Below are 18857 nucleotides of genomic sequence, written 5' to 3'. Positions count from 1 at the left end.
TCAAAAAAGTTGAAAATTTTCATGAAAAGATTTCGGCTTCAAAAAGTTGAAAATTTTCATGAAAAGATTTCGACTTCAAAAAAGTCTAAGATTTTCATGAAAAGATTTCTGCTTCAAAAAAGTTGAAAATTTTCATGAAAAGATTTCGGCTTCAAAAAGTTGAAAATTTTCATGAAAAGATTTCGGCTTGAAAAAGTTGAAAATTTATATGAAAAGATTTCGGCTTCAAAAAAGTTGACCATTTTCATGAAAAGATTTCGGCTTCAAAAAAGTTGAAAATTTTCATGAAAAGATTTCGGCTTCAAAAAGTTGAACATTTTCATGAAAAGATTTCTGCTTCAAAAAAGTTGAAAATTTTCATGAAAAGATTTCGGCTTCAAAAAAGTTGAACATTTTCATGAAAAGATTTCGGCTTCAAAAAGTTGAAAATTTTCATGAAAAGATTTCGGTTTCAAAAAGTTGAAAATTTTCATGAAAAGATCTCGGCTTCAAAAAAGTTGAACATTTTCATGAAAAGATTTCGGCTTCAAAAAAGTTGAACATTTACATGAAAAGATTTCGGTTTCAAAAAAGTTGAAAATTTACATGAAAAGATTTCGGTTTCAAAAAAGTTGAAAATTTACATGAAAAGATTTCGACTTCAAAAAAGTCTAAGATTTTCATGAAAAGATTTCGGCTTCAAAAAAGTTGAACATTTTCATGAAAAGATTTCTGCTTCAAAAAAGTTGAAAATTTACATGAAAAGATTTCGACTTCAAAAAAGTCTAAGATTTTCATGAAAAGATTTCTGCTTCAAAAAAGTTGAAAATTTTCATGAAAAGATTTCGGCCTCAAAAAGTTGAAAATTTTCATGAAAAGATTTCGGCTTCAAAAAAGTTGACCATTTTCATGAAAAGATTTCGGCTTCAAAAAGTTGAAAATTTTCATGAAAAGATTTCGGCTTCAAAAAAGTTGACCATTTTCATGAAAAGATTTCGGCTTCAAAAAAGTTGACCATTTTCATGAAAAGATTTCGGCTTCAAAAAGTTGAAAATTTTCATGAAAAGATCTCGGCTTCAAAAAAGTTGAAAATTTTCATGAAGTATTTCGGCTTCAAAAAAATGTAACATTTTCATGAAAAGATTTCGGCTTCAAAAAAGTTGACCATTTTCATGAAAAGATTTCGGCTTCAAAAAAGTTGACCATTTTCATGAAAAGATTTCGGCTTCAAAAAGTTGAAAATTTTCATGAAAAGATTTCGGTTTCAAAAAGTTGAAAATTTTCATGAAAAGATCTCGGCTTCAAAAAAGTTGAACATTTTCATGAAAAGATTTCGGCTTCAAAAAAGTTGAACATTTACATGAAAAGATTTCGATTTCAAAAAAGTTGAAAATTTACATGAAAAGATTTCGACTTCAAAAAAGTCTAAGATTTTCATGAAAAGATTTCGGCTTCAAAAAAGTTGAACATTTTCATGAAAAGATTTCGGCTTCAAAAAAGTTGAAAATTTTCATGAAGTATTTCGGTTTGAAAAAAATGGAACATTTTCATGAAAAGATTTCGGCTTCAAAAAAGTTGAACATTTTCATGAAAAGATTTCTGCTTCAAAAAAGTTGAAAATTTACATTAAAAGATTTCGACTTCAAAAAAGTCTAAGATTTTCATGAAAAGATTTCTGCTTCAAAAAAGTTGAAAATTTTTATGAAAAGATTTCGGCTTCAAAAAGTTGAAAATTTTCATGAAAAGATTTCGGCTTCAAAAAAGTTGACCATTTTCATGAAAAGATTTCTGCTTCAAAAAGTTGAAAATTTTCATGAAAAGATTTCGGCTTCAAAAAAGTTGACCATTTTCATGAAAAGATTTCGGCTTCAAAAAAGTTGACCATTTTCATGAAAAGATTTCGGCTTCAAAAAAGTTGACCATTTTCATGAAAAGATTTCGGCTTCAAAAAGTTGAAAATTTTCATGAAAAGATTTCGGCTTCAAAAAAGTTGACCATTTTCATGAAAAGATTTCGGCTTCAAAAAAGTTGACCATTTTCATGAAAAGATTTCGGCTTCAAAAAGTTGAAAATTTTCATGAAAAGATCTCGGCTTCAAAAAAGTTGAAAATTTTCATGAAGTATTTCGGCTTCAAAAAAATGTAACATTTTCATGAAAAGATTTCGGCTTCAAAAAAGTTGACCATTTTCATGAAAAGATTTCGGCTTCAAAAAAGTTGACCATTTTCATGAAAAGATTTCGGCTTCAAAAAGTTGAAAATTTTCATGAAAAGATTTCGGTTTCAAAAAGTTGAAAATTTTCATGAAAAGATCTCGGCTTCAAAAAAGTTGAACATTTTCATGAAAAGATTTCGGCTTCAAAAAAGTTGAACATTTACATGAAAAGATTTCGGTTTCAAAAAAGTTGAAAATTTACATGAAAAGATTTCGACTTCAAAAAAGTCTAAGATTTTCATGAAAAGATTTCGGCTTCAAAAAAGTTGAACATTTTCATGAAAAGATTTCGGCTTCAAAAAAGTTGAAAATTTTCATGAAGTATTTCGGTTTGAAAAAAATGGAACATTTTCATGAAAAGATTTCGGCTTCAAAAAAGTTGAACATTTTCATGAAAAGATTTCTGCTTCAAAAAAGTTGAAAATTTACATTAAAAGATTTCGACTTCAAAAAAGTCTAAGATTTTCATGAAAAGATTTCTGCTTCAAAAAAGTTGAAAATTTTCATGAAAAGATTTCGGCTTCAAAAAGTTGAAAATTTTCATGAAAAGATTTCGGCTTCAAAAAAGTTGACCATTTTCATGAAAAGATTTCTGCTTCAAAAAGTTGAAAATTTTCATGAAAAGATTTCGGCTTCAAAAAAGTTGACCATTTTCATGAAAAGATTTCGGCTTCAAAAAAGTTGAACATTTTCATGAAAAGATTTCGGTTTCAAAAAGTTGAAAATTTTCATGAAAAGATCTCGGCTTCAAAAAAGTTGAAAATTTTCATGAAGCATTTCGGCTTCAAAAAAATGTAACATTTTCATGAAAAGATTTCGGCTTCAAAAAAGTTGAACATTTTTATGAAAAGATTTCTGCTTCAAAAAAGTTGAAAATTTACATGAAAAGATTTCGACTTCAAAAAAGTTGAAAATTTTCATGAAGTATTTCGGCTTCAAAAAAATGGAACATTTTCATGAAAAGATTTCTGCTTCAAAAAAGTTGAAAATTTTCATGAAAAGATTTCGGCTTCAAAAAGTTGAAAATTTTCATGAAAAGATTTCGGCTTCAAAAAAGTTGACCATTTTCATGAAAAGATTTCGGCTTCAAAAAAGTTGAAAATTTTCATGAAAAGATTTCGGTTTCAAAAAGTTGAAAATTTTCATGAAAAGGTCTCGGCTTCAAAAAAGTTGAAAATTTTCATGAAGTATTTCGGCTTCAAAAAAATGTAACATTTTCATGAAAAGATTTCGGCTTCAAAAAAGTTGAACATTTACATGAAAAGATTTCGGTTTCAAAAAAGTTGAAAATTTACATGAAAAGATTTCGACTTCAAAAAAGTCTAAGATTTTCATGAAAAGATTTCGGCTTCAAAAAAGTTGAACATCTTCATGAAAAGATTTCGGCTTCAAAAAAGTTGAAAATTTTCATGAAGTATTTCGGTTTGAAAAAAATGGAACATTTTCATGAAAAGATTTCGGCTTCAAAAAAGTTGAAAATTTTCATGAAGAGACTTCTGCTTCAAAAAAGTTGAAAATTTACATGAAAAGATTTCGACTTCAAAAAAGTTGAAAATTTTCATGAAGTATTTCGGCTTCAAAAAAATGTAACATTTTCATGAAAAGATTTCGGCTTCAAAAAAGTTGCACATTTTTATGAAAAGATTTCTGCTTCAAAAAAGTTGAAAATTTACATGAAAAGATTTCGACTTCAAAAAAGTTGAAAATTTTCATGAAGTATTTCGGCTTCAAAAAAATGGAACATTTTCATGAAAAGATTTCGGCTTCAAAAAAGTTGAACATTTTCATGAAAAGATTTCTGCTTCAAAAAAGTTGAAAATTTACATGAAAAGATTTCGACTTCAAAAAAGTCTAAGATTTTCATAAAAAGATTTCTGCTTCAAAAAAGTTGAAAATTTTCATGAAAAGATTTCGGTTTCAAAAAAGTTGAAAATTTACATGAAAAGATTTCGACTTCAAAAAAGTCTAAGATTTTCATGAAAAGATTTCGGCTTCAAAAAAGTTGAACATTTTCATGAAAAGATTTCGGCTTCAAAAAAGTCTAAAATTTTCATGAAGTATTTCGGTTTGAAAAAAATGGAACATTTTCATGAAAAGATTTCGGCTTCAAAAAAGTTGACCATTTTCATGAAAAGATTTCGGCTTCAAAAAAGTTGAAAATTTTCATGAAAAGATTTCGGTTTCAAAAAGTTGAAAATTTTCATGAAGTATTTCGGCTTCAAAAAAATGGAACATTTTCATGAAAAGATTTCGGCTTCAAAAAAGTTGAAAATTTTCATGAAAAGATTTCTGCTTCAAAAAAGTTGAAAATTTACATGAAAAGATTTCGACTTCAAAAAAGTCTAAGATTTTCATGAAAAGATTTCTGCTTCAAAAAAGTTGAACATTTTTATGAAAAGATTTCTGCTTCAAAAAAGTTGAACATTTTCATGAAAAGATTTCTGCTTCAAAAAAGTTGAAAATTTACATGAAAAGATTTCGACTTCAAAAAAGTCTAAGATTTTCATGAAAAGATTTCTGCTTCAAAAAAGTTGAAAATTTTCATGAAAAGATTTCGGCTTCAAAAAGTTGAAAATTTTCATGAAAAGATTTCGGCTTCAAAAAAGTTGAAAATTTACATGAAAAGATTTCGACTTCAAAAAAGTTGAAAATTTTCATGAAGTATTTCGGCTTCAAAAAAGTTGACCATTTTCATGAAAAGATTTCGGCTTCAAAAAAGTTGACCATTTTCATGAAAAGATTTCGGCTTCAAAAAAGTTGAAAATTTTCATGAAAAGATTTCGGCTTCAAAAAAGTTGAACATTTTTATGAAAAGATTTCTGCTTCAAAAAAGTTGAAAATTTACATGAAAAGATTTCGACTTCAAAAAAGTTGAAAATTTTCATGAAGTATTTCCGCTTCAAAAAAATGGAACATTTTCATGAAAAGATTTCGGCTTCAAAAAAGTTGAACATTTTCATGAAAAGATTTCTGCTTCAAAAAAGTTGAAAATTTACATGAAAAGATTTCGACTTCAAAAAAGTCTAAGATTTTCATGAAAAGATTTCTGCTTCAAAAAAGTTGAACATTTTTATGAAAAGATTTCTGCTTCAAAAAAGTTGAAAATTTACATGAAAAGATTTCGACTTCAAAAAAGTTGAAAATTTTCATGAAGTATTTCGGCTTCAAAAAAATGGAACATTTTCATGAAAAGATTTCGGCTTCAAAAAAGTTGAACATTTTCATGAAAAGATTTCTGCTTCAAAAAAGTTGAAAATTTTCATGAAAAGATTTCGGCTTCAAAAAGTTGAAAATTTTCATGAAAAGATTTCGGCTTCAAAAAAGTTGACCATTTTCATGAAAAGATTTCGGCTTCAAAAAAGTTGAAAATTTTCATGAATTTTTCGGCTTCAAAAAAATGTAACATTTTCATGAAAAGATTTCGGCTTCAAAAAAGTTGAACATTTACATGAAAAGATTTCGGCTTCAAAAAAGTTGAAAATTTACATGAAAAGATTTCGACTTCAAAAAAGTCTAAGATTTTCATGAAAAGATTTCGGCTTCAAAAAAGTTGACCATTTTCATGAAAAGATTTCGGCTTCAAAAAAGTTGAAAATTTTCATGAAAAGATTTCGGTTTCAAAAAGTTGAAAATTTTCATGAAGTATTTCGGCTTCAAAAAAATGGAACATTTTCATGAAAAGATTTCGGCTTCAAAAAAGTTGAACATTTTCATGAAAAGATTTCTGCTTCAAAAAAGTTGAACATTTACATGAAAAGATTTCGACTTCAAAAAAGTCTAAGATTTTCATGAAAAGATTTCTGCTTCAAAAAAGTTGAACATTTTTATGAAAAGATTTCTGCTTCAAAAAAGTTGAAAATTTACATGAAAAGATTTCGACTTCAAAAAAGTTGAAAATTTTCATGAATTATTTCGGCTTCAAAAAAATGCAACATTTTCATGAAAAGATTTCGGCTTCAAAAAAGTTGAACATTTTCATGAAAAGATTTCTGCTTCAAAAAAGTTGAAAATTTACATGAAAAGATTTCGACTTCAAAAAAGTCTAAGATTTTCATGAAAAGATTTCTGCTTCAAAAAAGTTGAAAATTTTCATGAAGTATTTCGGCTTCAAAAAAATGTAACATTTTCATGAAAAGATTTCGGCTTCAAAAAAGTTGAACATTTTCATGAAGCATTTTGGCTTCAAAAAAATGTAACATTTTCATGAAAAGATTTCGGCTTCAAAAAAAGTTGAAAATTTTCATGAAAAGATTTCGGCTTCAAAAAAGTTGAACATTTTCATAAAAAGATTTCGACTTCAAAAAAGTTTAAGATTTTCATGAAAAGATTTCTGCTTCAAAAAAGTTGAAAATTTTCATGAAAAGGTTTCGGTTTCAAAAAGTTGAAAATTTTCATGAAAAGATTTCAGTTCCAAAAAGTTGAAAATTTTCATGAAAAGATTTCGGCTTCAAAAAAGTTGAACATTTTCATGAAAAGATTTCAGATCCAAAAAGTTGAAAATTTTCATGAAAAGATCTCGGCTTCAAAAAAGTTGAACATTTTTATGAAAAGATTTCTGTTTCAAAAAAGTTGAAAATTTTCATGAAAATATTTCGACTTCAAAAAGTTGAAAATTTTCATGAAAAGATTTCGGCTTCAAAAAAGTTGAAAATTTACATGAAAAGATTTCGACTTCAAAAAAGTTGAAAATTTTCATGAAGTATTTTGGCTTCAAAAAAATGGAACATTTTCATGAATAGATTTCGGCTTCAAAAAAAATGAACATTTTCATGAAAAGATTTCGGCTTCAAAAAAAATGAACATTTTCATGAAAAGATTTCGGCTTCAAAAAAGTTGAACATTTTCATGAAAAGATTTCTGCTTCAAAAAAGTTGAAAATTTACATGAAAAGATTTTGACTTCAAAAAAGTTGAACATTTTCATGAAAAGATTTCTGCTTCAAAAAAGTTGAAAATTTACATGAAAAGATTTTGACTTCAAAAAAGTTGAACATTTTCATGAAAAGATTTCGGCTTGAAAAATTTGAAAATTTATATGAAAAGATTTCGGCTTCAAAAAAGTTGACCATTTTCATGAAAAGATTTCGGCTTCAAAAAAGTTGAAAATTTTCATGAAAAGATTTCGGCTTCAAAAAGTTGAACATTTTCATGAAAAGATTTCTGCTTCAAAAAAGTTGAAAATTTTCATGAAAAGATTTCGGCTTCAAAAAAGTTGAACATTTTCATGAAAAGATTTCGGCTTCAAAAAGTTGAAAATTTTCATGAAAAGATTTCGGTTTCAAAAAGTTGAAAATTTTCATGAAAAGATCTCGGCTTCAAAAAAGTTGAACATTTTCATGAAAAGATTTCGGCTTCAAAAAAGTTGAACATTTACATGAAAAGATTTCGGTTTCAAAAAAGTTGAAAATTTACATGAAAAGATTTCGACTTCAAAAAAGTCTAAGATTTTCATGAAAAGATTTCGGCTTCAAAAAAGTTGAACATTTTCATGAAAAGATTTCGGCTTCAAAAAAGTTGAAAATTTTCATGAAGTATTTCGGTTTGAAAAAAATGGAACATTTTCATGAAAAGATTTCTGCTTCAAAAAAGTTGAAAATTTACATGAAAAGATTTCGACTTCAAAAAAGTCTAAGATTTTCATGAAAAGATTTCTGCTTCAAAAAAGTTGAAAATTTTCATGAAAAGATTTCGGCTTCAAAAAGTTGAAAATTTTCATGAAAAGATTTCGGCTTCAAAAAAGTTGACCATTTTCATGAAAAGATTTCGGCTTCAAAAAGTTGAAAATTTTCATGAAAAGATTTCGGCTTCAAAAAAGTTGACCATTTTCATGAAAAGATTTCGGCTTCAAAAAAGTTGACCATTTTCATGAAAAGATTTCGGTTTCAAAAAGTTGAAAATTTTCATGAAAAGATCTCGGCTTCAAAAAAGTTGAAAATTTTCATGAAGCATTTCGGCTTCAAAAAAATGTAACATTTTCATGAAAAGATTTCGGCTTCAAAAAAGTTGAACATTTTTATGAAAAGATTTCTGCTTCAAAAAAGTTGAAAATTTACATGAAAAGATTTCGACTTCAAAAAAGTTGAAAATTTTCATGAAGTATTTCGGCTTCAAAAAAATGGAACATTTTTATGAAAAGATTTCTGCTTCAAAAAAGTTGAAAATTTTCATGAAAAGATTTCGGCTTCAAAAAAGTTGACCATTTTTATGAAAAGATTTCTGCTTCAAAAAAGTTGAACATTTTCATGAAAAGATTTCTGCTTCAAAAAAGTTGAAAATTTACATGAAAAGATTTCGACTTCAAAAAAGTCTAAGATTTTCATGAAAAGATTTCTGCTTCAAAAAAGTTGAAAATTTTCATGAAAAGATTTCGGCTTCAAAAAGTTGAAAATTTTCATGAAAAGATTTCGGCTTCAAAAAAGTTGACCATTTTCATGAAAAGATTTCGGCTTCAAAAAAGTTGAAAATTTTCATGAAAAGATTTCGGCTTCAAAAAGTTGAAAATTTTCATGAAAAGATTTCGGCTTCAAAAAAGTTGACCATTTTGATGAAAAGATTTCGGCTTCAAAAAAGTTGAAAATTTTCATGAAAAGATTTCGGTTTCAAAAAGTTGAAAATTTTCATGAAAAGATCTCGGCTTCCAAAAAGTTGAAAATTTTCATGAAGTATTTCGGCTTCAAAAAAATGTAACATTTTCATGAAAAGATTTCGGCTTCAAAAAAGTTGAACATTTACATGAAAAGATTTCGGTTTCAAAAAAGTTGAAAATTTACATGAAAAGATTTCGACTTCAAAAAAGTTGAACATTTTCATGAAAAGATTTCTGCTTCAAAAAAGTTGAACATTTACATGAAAAGATTTCGACTTCAAAAAAGTTGAAAATTTTCATGAAGTATTTCGGCTTCAAAAAAGTTGACCATTTTCATGAAAAGATTTCGGCTTCAAAAAAGTTGACCATTTTCATGAAAAGATTTCGGCTTCAAAAAAGTTGAAAATTTTCATGAAAAGATTTCGGCTTCAAAAAAGTTGAACATTTTTATGAAAAGATTTCTGCTTCAAAAAAGTTGAAAATTTACATGAAAAGATTTCGACTTCAAAAAAGTTGAAAATTTTCATGAAGTATTTCCGCTTCAAAAAAATGGAACATTTTCATGAAAAGATTTCGGCTTCAAAAAAGTTGAACATTTTCATGAAAAGATTTCTGCTTCAAAAAAGTTGAAAATTTTCATGAAAAGATTTCGGCTTCAAAAAGTTGAAAATTTTCATGAAAAGATTTCGGCTTCAAAAAAGTTGACCATTTTCATGAAAAGATTTCGGCTTCAAAAAAGTCTAAAATTTTCATGAATTTTTCGGCTTCAAAAAAATGTAACATTTTCATGAAAAGATTTCGGCTTCAAAAAAGTTGAACATTTTCATGAAAAGATTTCTGCTTCAAAAAAGTTTAAAATTTACATGAAAAGATTTCGACTTCAAAAAAGTTGAAAATTTTCATGAAAAGATTTCGGCTTCAAAAAAGTTGAAAATTTTCATGAAAAGATTTCGGCTTCAAAAAGTTGAAAATTTTCATGAAAAGATTTCGGCTTCAAAAAAGTTGACCATTTTCATGAAAAGATTTCGGCTTCAAAAAAGTTGAAAATTTTCATGAAAAGATTTCGGTTTCAAAAAGTTGAAAATTTTCATGAAGTATTTCGGCTTCAAAAAAATGGAACATTTTCATGAAAAGATTTCGGCTTCAAAAAAGTTGAACATTTTCATGAAAAGATTTCTGCTTCAAAAAAGTTGAACATTTACATGAAAAGATTTCGACTTCAAAAAAGTCTAAGATTTTCATGAAAAGATTTCTGCTTCAAAAAAGTTGAACATTTTTATGAAAAGATTTCTGCTTCAAAAAAGTTGAAAATTTACATGAAAAGATTTCGACTTCAAAAAAGTTGAAAATTTTCATGAAGTATTTCGGCTTAAAAAAAATGCAACATTTTCATGAAAAGATTTCGGCTTCAAAAAAGTTGAACATTTTCATGAAAAGATTTCTGCTTCAAAAAAGTTGAAAATTTACATGAAAAGATTTCGACTTCAAAAAAGTTGAAAATTTTCATGAAAAGATTTCTGCTTCAAAAAAGTTGAACATTTACATGAAAAGATTTCGACTTCAAAAAAGTTGAAAATTTTCATGAAGTATTTCGGCTTCAAAAAAGTTGACCATTTTCATGAAAAGATTTCGGCTTCAAAAAAGTTGACCATTTTCATGAAAAGATTTCGGCTTCAAAAAAGTTGAAAATTTTCATGAAAAGATTTCTGCTTCAAAAAAGTTGAAAATTTACATGAAAAGATTTCGACTTCAAAAAAGTTGAACATTTTCATGAAAAGATTTCTGCTTCAAAAAAGTTGAAAATTTACATGAAAAGAATTTGGTTTCAAAAAGTTGAACATTTTCATGAAAAGATTTCGGCTTCAAAAAAGTTGAACATTTTCATGAAAAGATTTCGGCTTCAAAAAAGTTGAACATTTTCATGAAGCATTTTGGCTTCAAAAAAATGTAACATTTTCATGAAAAGATTTCGGCTTCAAAAAAAGTTGAAAATTTTCATGAAAAGATTTCGGCTTCAAAAAAGTTGAACATTTTCATAAAAAGATTTCGACTTCAAAAAAGTTTAAGATTTTCATGAAAAGATTTCTGCTTCAAAAAAGTTGAAAATTTTCATGAAAAGGTTTCGGTTTCAAAAAGTTGAAAATTTTCATGAAAAGATTTCAGTTCCAAAAAGTTGAAAATTTTCATGAAAAGATTTCGGCTTCAAAAAAGTTGAACATTTTCATGAAAAGATTTCAGTTCCAAAAAGTTGAAAATTTTCATGAAAAGATCTCGGCTTCAAAAAAGTTGAACATTTTCATGAAAAGATTTCTGCTTCAAAAAAGTTGAAAATTTTCATGAAAAGATTTTGGTTTCAAAAAGTTGAAAATTTTCATGAAAAGATTTCGGCTTCAAAAAAGTTGAACATTTTTATGAAAAGATTTCTGTTTCAAAAAAGTTGAAAATTTTCATGAAAATATTTCGACTTCAAAAAGTTGAAAATTTTCATGAAAAGATTTCGGCTTCAAAAAAGTTGAAAATTTACATGAAAAGATTTCGACTTCAAAAAAGTTGAAAATTTTCATGAAGTATTTTGGCTTCAAAAAAATGGAACATTTTCATGAATAGATTTCGGCTTCAAAAAAAATGAACATTTTCATGAAAAGATTTCGGCTTCAAAAAAGTTGAACATTTTCATGAAAAGATTTCGGCTTCAAAAAAGTTGAACATTTTCATGAAAAGATTTCTGCTTCAAAAAAGTTGAAAATTTACATGAAAAGATTTTGACTTCAAAAAAGTTGAACATTTTCATGAAAAGATTTCTGCTTCAAAAAAGTTGAAAATTTACATGAAAAGATTTTGACTTCAAAAAAGTTGAACATTTTCATGAAAAGATTTCTGCTTCAAAAAAGTTGAAAATTTACATGAAAAGATTTAGACTTCAAAAAAGTCTAAGATTTTCATGAAAAGATTTCTGCTTCAAAAAAGTTGAAAATTTTCATGAAAAGATTTCGGCTTCAAAAAAGTTGAACATTTTCATGAAAAGATTTCGGCTTCAAAAAAGTTAAAAATTTTCATGAAAAGATTTCGGTTTCAAAAAGTTGAAAATTTTCCTGGAAAGATCTCGGCTTCAAAAAAGTTGAAAATTTTCATGGAAAGATCTCGGCTTCAAAAAAGTTGAAAATTTTCAGGAAGTATTTCGGCTTCAAAAAAATGTAACATTTTCATGAAAAGATTTCGGCTTCAAAAAAGTTGACCATTTTCATGAAGTATTTCGGCTTCAAAAAAATGGAACATTTTCATGAAAAGATTTCGGCTTCAAAAAAGTTGAACATTTTCATGAAAAGATTTCGGCTTCAAAAAAGTTGAAAATTTTCATGAAGTATTTCGGCTTCAAAAAAATGTAACATTTTCATGAAAAGATTTCGGCTTCAAAAAAGTTGAACATTGTCATGAAAAGATTTCAGCTTCAAAAAAGTTGAACATTTTCATGAAAAGATTTCTGCTTCAAAAAAGTTGAAAATTTTCATGAAAAGATTTCGGCTTTAAAAAGTTGAAAATTTTCATGAAACGATTTCGGCTTAAAAAAAGTTGACCATTTTCATGAAAAGATTTCGGCTTCAAAAAAGTTGAAAATTTTCATGAAAAGATTTCGGTTTCAAAAAGTTGAAAATTTTCATGAAAAGATCTCGGCTTCAAAAAAGTTGAACATTTTCATGAAAAGATTTCGGCTTCAAAAAAGTTGAAAATTTTCATGAAAAGATTTTGGTTTCAAAAAGTTGAAAATTTTCATGAAGTATTTCGGCTTCAAAAAAATGGAACATTTTCATGAAAAGATTTCGGCTTCAAAAAAGTTGAACATTTTCATGAAAAGATTTCGGCTTCAAAAAAGTTGACCATTTTCATGAAAAGATCTCGGCTTCAAAAAAGTTGAACATTTTCATGAAAAGATTTCTGCTTCAAAAAAGTTGAAAATTTACATGAAAAGATTTTGACTTCAAAAAAGTTGAACATTTTCATGAAAAGATTTCTGCTTCAAAAAAGTTGAAAATTTACATGAAAAGATTTAGACTTCAAAAAAGTCTAAGATTTTCATGAAAAGATTTCTGCTTCAAAAAAGTTGAAAATTTTCATGAAAATATTTCGTCTTCAAAAAGTTGAAAATTTTCATGAAAAGATTTCGGCTTCAAAAAAGTTGACCATTTTCATGAAAAGATTTCGGCTTCAAAAAAGTTAAAAATTTTCATGAAAAGATTTCGGTTTCAAAAAGTTGAAAATTTTCATGAAAAGATTTCAGCTTCAAAAAAGTTGAACATTTTCATGAAAAGATTTCTGCTTCAAAAAAGTTGAAAATTTTCATGAAAAGATTTCGGCTTTAAAAATTTGAAAATTTTCATGAAACGATTTCGGCTTCAAAAAAGTTGAAAATTTTCATGAAGTATTTCGGTTTGAAAAAAATGGAACATTTTCATGAAAAGATTTCGGCTTCAAAAAAGTTGAAAATTTTCATGAAGTATTTCGGTTTGAAAAAAATGGAACATTTTCATGAAAAGATTTCGGCTTCAAAAAAGTTGAACATTTTCATGAAAAGATTTCTGCTTCAAAAAAGTTGAAAATTTACATGAAAAGATTTCGACTTCAAAAAAGTTGAAAATTTTCATGAAGTATTTTGGCTTTAAAAAAATGGAACATTTTCATGAAAAGATTTCGGCTTCAAAAAAGTTGAACATTTTCATGAAAAGATTTCGGCTTCAAAAAAGTTGAAAATTTTCATGAAGTATTTCGGTTTGAAAAAAATGGAACATTTTCATGAAAAGATTTCGGCTTCAAAAAAGTTGAACATTTTCATGAAAAGATTTCTGCTTCAAAAAAGTTGAAAATTTACATGAAAAGATTTCGACTTCAAAAAAGTTGAAAATTTTCATGAAGTATTTTGGCTTTAAAAAAATGGAACATTTTCATGAAAAGATTTCGGCTTCAAAAAAGTTGAACATTTTCATGAAAAGATTTCTGCTTCAAAAAAGTTGAAAATTTACATGAAAAGAATTTGGTTTCAAAAAGTTGAAAATTTTCATGAAAAGATTTCGGCTTCAAAAAAGTTGAACATTTTCATGAAAAGATTTCGGCTTCAAAAAAGTTGAACATTTTCATGAAGCATTTTGGCTTCAAAAAAATTTAACATTTTCATGAAAAGATTTCGGCTTCAAAAAAGTTGAACATTGTCATGAAAAGATTTCAGCTTCAAAAAAGTTGAAAATTTTCATGAAAAGATTTCGGATTCAAAAAGTTGAAAATTTTCATGAAAAGATCTCGGCTTTAAAAAAGTTGAACATTTTCATGAAAAGATCTCGGCTTCAAAAAAGTTGAAAATTTTCATGAAAAGATTTCGGCTTCAAAAAAGTTGAAAATTTTCATGAAAAGATTTTGGTTTCAAAAAGTTGAAAATTTTCATGAAGTATTTCGGCTTCAAAAAAATGGAACATTTTCATGAAAAGATTTCGGCTTCAAAAAAGTTGAACATTTTCATGAAAAGATTTCGGCTTCAAAAAAGTTGACCATTTTCATGAAAAGATCTCGGCTTCAAAAAAGTTGAACATTTTCATGAAAAGATTTCTGCTTCAAAAAAGTTGAAAATTTACATGAAAAGATTTAGACTTCAAAAAAGTCTAAGATTTTCATGAAAAGATTTCTGCTTCAAAAAAGTTGAAAATTTTCATGAAAATATTTCGGCTTCAAAAAGTTGAAAATTTTCATGAAAAGATTTCGGCTTCAAAAAAGTTGACCATTTTCATGAAAAGATTTCGGCTTCAAAAAAGTTGAAAATTTACATGAAAAGATTTAGACTTCAAAAAAGTCTAAGATTTTCATGAAAAGATTTCTGCTTCAAAAAAGTTGAAAATTTTCATGAAAAGATCTCGGTTTCAAAAAAGTTGAAAATTTTCATGAAAAGATTTCGGCTTCAAAAAAGTTGAAAATTTTCATGAAAAGATTTTGGTTTCAAAAAGTTGAAAATTTTCATGAAGTATTTCGTCTTCAAAAAAATGGAACATTTTCATGAAAAGATTTCGGCTTCAAAAAAGTTGAACATTTTCATGAAAAGATTTCGGCTTCAAAAAAGTTGAACATTTTCATGAAAAGATTTCTGCTTCAAAAAAGTTGAAAATTTACATGAAAAGATTTTGACTTCAAAAAAGTTGAAAATTTACATGAAAAGATTTCGACTTCAAAAAAGTCTAAGATTTTCATGAAAAGATTTCTGCTTCAAAAAAGTTGAAAATTTTCATGAAAATATTTCGGCTTCAAAAAAGTTGACCATTTTCATGAAAAGATTTCGGCTTCAAAAAAGTTGAAAATTTTCATGAAAAGATTTCGGTTTCAAAAAGTTGAAAATTTTCATGGAAAGATCTCGGCTTCAAAAAAGTTGAAAATTTTCATGAAGTATTTCGGCTTCAAAAAAATGTAACATTTTCATGAAAAGAATTCGGCTTCAAAAAAGTTGACCATTTTCATGAAGTATTTCGGCTTCAAAAAAGTTGAAAATTTTCATGAAAAGAATTCGGTTTCAAAAAGTTGAAAATTTTCATGAAAAGATCTCGGCTTCAAAAAAGTTGACCATTTTCATGAAAAGATTTCGGCTTCAAAAAAGTTAAAAATTTTCATGAAAAGATTTCGGTTTCAAAAAGTTGAAAATTTTCATGGAAAGATCTCGGCTTCAAAAAAGTTGAAAATTTTCATGGAAAGATCTCGGCTTCAAAAAAGTTGAAAATTTTCATGAAGTATTTCGGCTTCAAAAAAATGTAACATTTTCATGAAAAGATTTCGGCTTCAAAAAAGTTGACCATTTTCATGAAGTATTTCGGCTTCAAAAAAATTGAACATTTTCATGAAAAGATTTCGGCTTCAAAAAAGTTGAACATTTTCATGAAAAGATTTCGGCTTCAAAAAAGTTGAAAATTTTCATGAAGTATTTCGGCTTCAAAAAAATGTAACATTTTCATGAAAAGATTTCGGCTTCAAAAAAGTTGACCATTTTCATGAAAAGATTTCGGCTTCAAAAAAGTTGAAAATTTTCATGAAAAGATTTCGGTTTCAAAAAGTTGAAAATTTTCATGAAAAGATCTCGGCTTCAAAAAAGTTGAACATTTTCATGAAAAGATTTCGGCTTCAAAAAAGTTGAACATTGTCATGAAAAGATTTCAGCTTCAAAAAAGTTGAACATTTTCATGAAAAGATTTCTGCTTCAAAAAAGTTGAAAATTTTCATGAAAAGATTTCGGCTTCAAAAAGTTGAAAATTTTCATGAAACGATTTCGGCTTAAAAAAAGTTGACCATTTTCATGAAAAGATTTCGGCTTCAAAAAAGTTGAAAATTTTCATGAAAAGATTTCGGTTTCAAAAAGTTGAAAATTTTCATGAAAAGATCTCGGCTTCAAAAAAGTTGAAAATTTTCATGAAAAGATTTCGGCTTCAAAAAAGTTGAAAATTTTCATGAAAAGATTTTGGTTTCAAAAAGTTGAAAATTTTCATGAAGTATTTCGGCTTCAAAAAAATGGAACATTTTCATGAAAAGATTTCGGCTTCAAAAAAGTTGAACATTTTCATGAAAAGATTTCGGCTTCAAAAAAGTTGAACATTTTCATGAAAAGATTTCTGCTTCAAAAAAGTTGAAAATTTACATGAAAAGATTTCTGCTTCAAAAAAGTTGAAAATTTTCATGAAAATATTTCGGCTTCAAAAAAGTTGACCATTTTCATGAAAAGATTTCGGCTTCAAAAAAGTTGAAAATTTTCATGAAAAGATTTCGGTTTCAAAAAGTTGAAAATTTTCATGGAAAGATCTCGGCTTCAAAAAAGTTGAAAATTTTCATGAAGTATTTCGGCTTCAAAAAAATGTAACATTTTCATGAAAAGAATTCGGCTTCAAAAAAGTTGACCATTTTCATGAAGTATTTCGGCTTCAAAAAAGTTGAAAATTTTCATGAAAAGAATTCGGTTTCAAAAAGTTGAAAATTTTCATGAAAAGATCTCGGCTTCAAAAAAGTTGAACATTTTCATGAAAAGATTTCGGCTTCAAAAAAGTTGAACATTTTCATGAAAAGATTTCGGCTTCAAAAAAGTTGAACATTTTCATGAATTATTTCGGCTTCAAAAAAATGTAACATTTTCATGAAAAGATTTCGGCTTCAAAAAAGTTGACCATTTTCATGAAGTATTTCGGCTTCAAAAAAATTGAACATTTTCATGAAAAGATTTCGGCTTCAAAAAAGTTGAACATTTTCATGAAAAGATTTCGGCTTCAAAAAAGTTGAAAATTTTCATGAAGTATTTCGGCTTCAAAAAAATGTAACATTTTCATGAAAAGATTTCGGCTTCAAAAAAGTTGACCATTTTCATGAAAAGATTTCGGCTTCAAAAAAGTTGAAAATTTTCATGAAAAGATTTCGGTTTCAAAAAGTTGAAAATTTTCATGAAAAGATCTCGGCTTCAAAAAAGTTGAACATTTTCATGAAAAGATTTCGGCTTCAAAAAAGTTGAACATTGTCATGAAAAGATTTCAGCTTCAAAAAAGTTGAACATTTTCATGAAAAGATTTCTGCTTCAAAAAAGTTGAAAATTTTCATGAAAAGATTTCGGCTTCAAAAAGTTGAAAATTTTCATGAAACGATTTCGGCTTAAAAAAAGTTGACCATTTTCATGAAAAGATTTCGGCTTCAAAAAAGTTGAAAATTTTCATGAAAAGATTTCGGTTTCAAAAAGTTGAAAATTTTCATGAAAAGATCTCGGCTTCAAAAAAGTTGAAAATTTTCATGAAAAGATTTCGGCTTCAAAAAAGTTGAAAATTTTCATGAAAAGATTTTGGTTTCAAAAAGTTGAAAATTTTCATGAAGTATTTCGGCTTCAAAAAAATGGAACATTTTCATGAAAAGATTTCGGCTTCAAAAAAGTTGAACATTTTCATGAAAAGATTTCGGCTTCAAAAAAGTTGAACATTTTCATGAAAAGATTTCTGCTTCAAAAAAGTTGAAAATTTACATGAAAAGATTTCTGCTTCAAAAAAGTTGAAAATTTTCATGAAAATATTTCGGCTTCAAAAAAGTTGACCATTTTCATGAAAAGATTTCGGCTTCAAAAAAGTTGAAAATTTTCATGAAAAGATTTCGGTTTCAAAAAGTTGAAAATTTTCATGGAAAGATCTCGGCTTCAAAAAAGTTGAAAATTTTCATGAAGTATTTCGGCTTCAAAAAAATGTAACATTTTCATGAAAAGAATTCGGCTTCAAAAAAGTTGACCATTTTCATGAAGTATTTCGGCTTCAAAAAAGTTGAAAATTTTCATGAAAAGAATTCGGTTTCAAAAAGTTGAAAATTTTCATGAAAAGATCTCGGCTTCAAAAAAGTTGAACATTTTCATGAAAAGATTTCGGCTTCAAAAAAGTTGAACATTTTCATGAAAAGATTTCGGCTTCAAAAAAGTTGAACATTTTCATGAATTATTTCGGCTTCAAAAAAATGTAACATTTTCATGAAAAGATTTCGGCTTCAAAAAAGTTGACCATTTTCATGAAGTATTTCGGCTTAAAAAAAATGGAACATTTTCATGAAAAGATTTCGGCTTCAAAAAAGTTGAACATTTTCATGAAAAGATTTCGGCTTCAAAAAAGTTAAAAAAATTTTCATGAAGTATTTCGGCTTCAAAAAAATGTAACATTTTCATGAAAAGATTTCGGCTTCAAAAAAGTTGACCATTTTCATGAAAAGATTTCGGCTTCAAAAAAGTTGAAAATTTTCATGAAAAGATTTCGGTTTCAAAAAGTTGAAAATTTTCATGAAAAGATCTCGGCTTCAAAAAAGTTGAACATTTTCATGAAAAGATTTCGGCTTCAAAAAAGTTGAACATTGTCATGAAAAGATTTCAGCTTCAAAAAAGTTGAACATTTTCATGAAAAGATTTCTGCTTCAAAAAAGTTGAAAATTTTCATGAAAAGATTTCGGCTTCAAAAAGTTGAAAATTTTCATGAAACGATTTCGGCTTAAAAAAAGTTGACCATTTTCATGAAAAGATTTCGGCTTCAAAAAAGTTGAAAATTTTCATGAAAAGATTT

This window comes from Labrus bergylta, chromosome 20 (assembly GCF_963930695.1).
Source record: "Labrus bergylta chromosome 20, fLabBer1.1, whole genome shotgun sequence".
Taxonomy (NCBI): Eukaryota; Metazoa; Chordata; class Actinopteri; order Labriformes; family Labridae; genus Labrus; species Labrus bergylta.
This window is presented reverse-complemented; position numbering follows the sequence as displayed.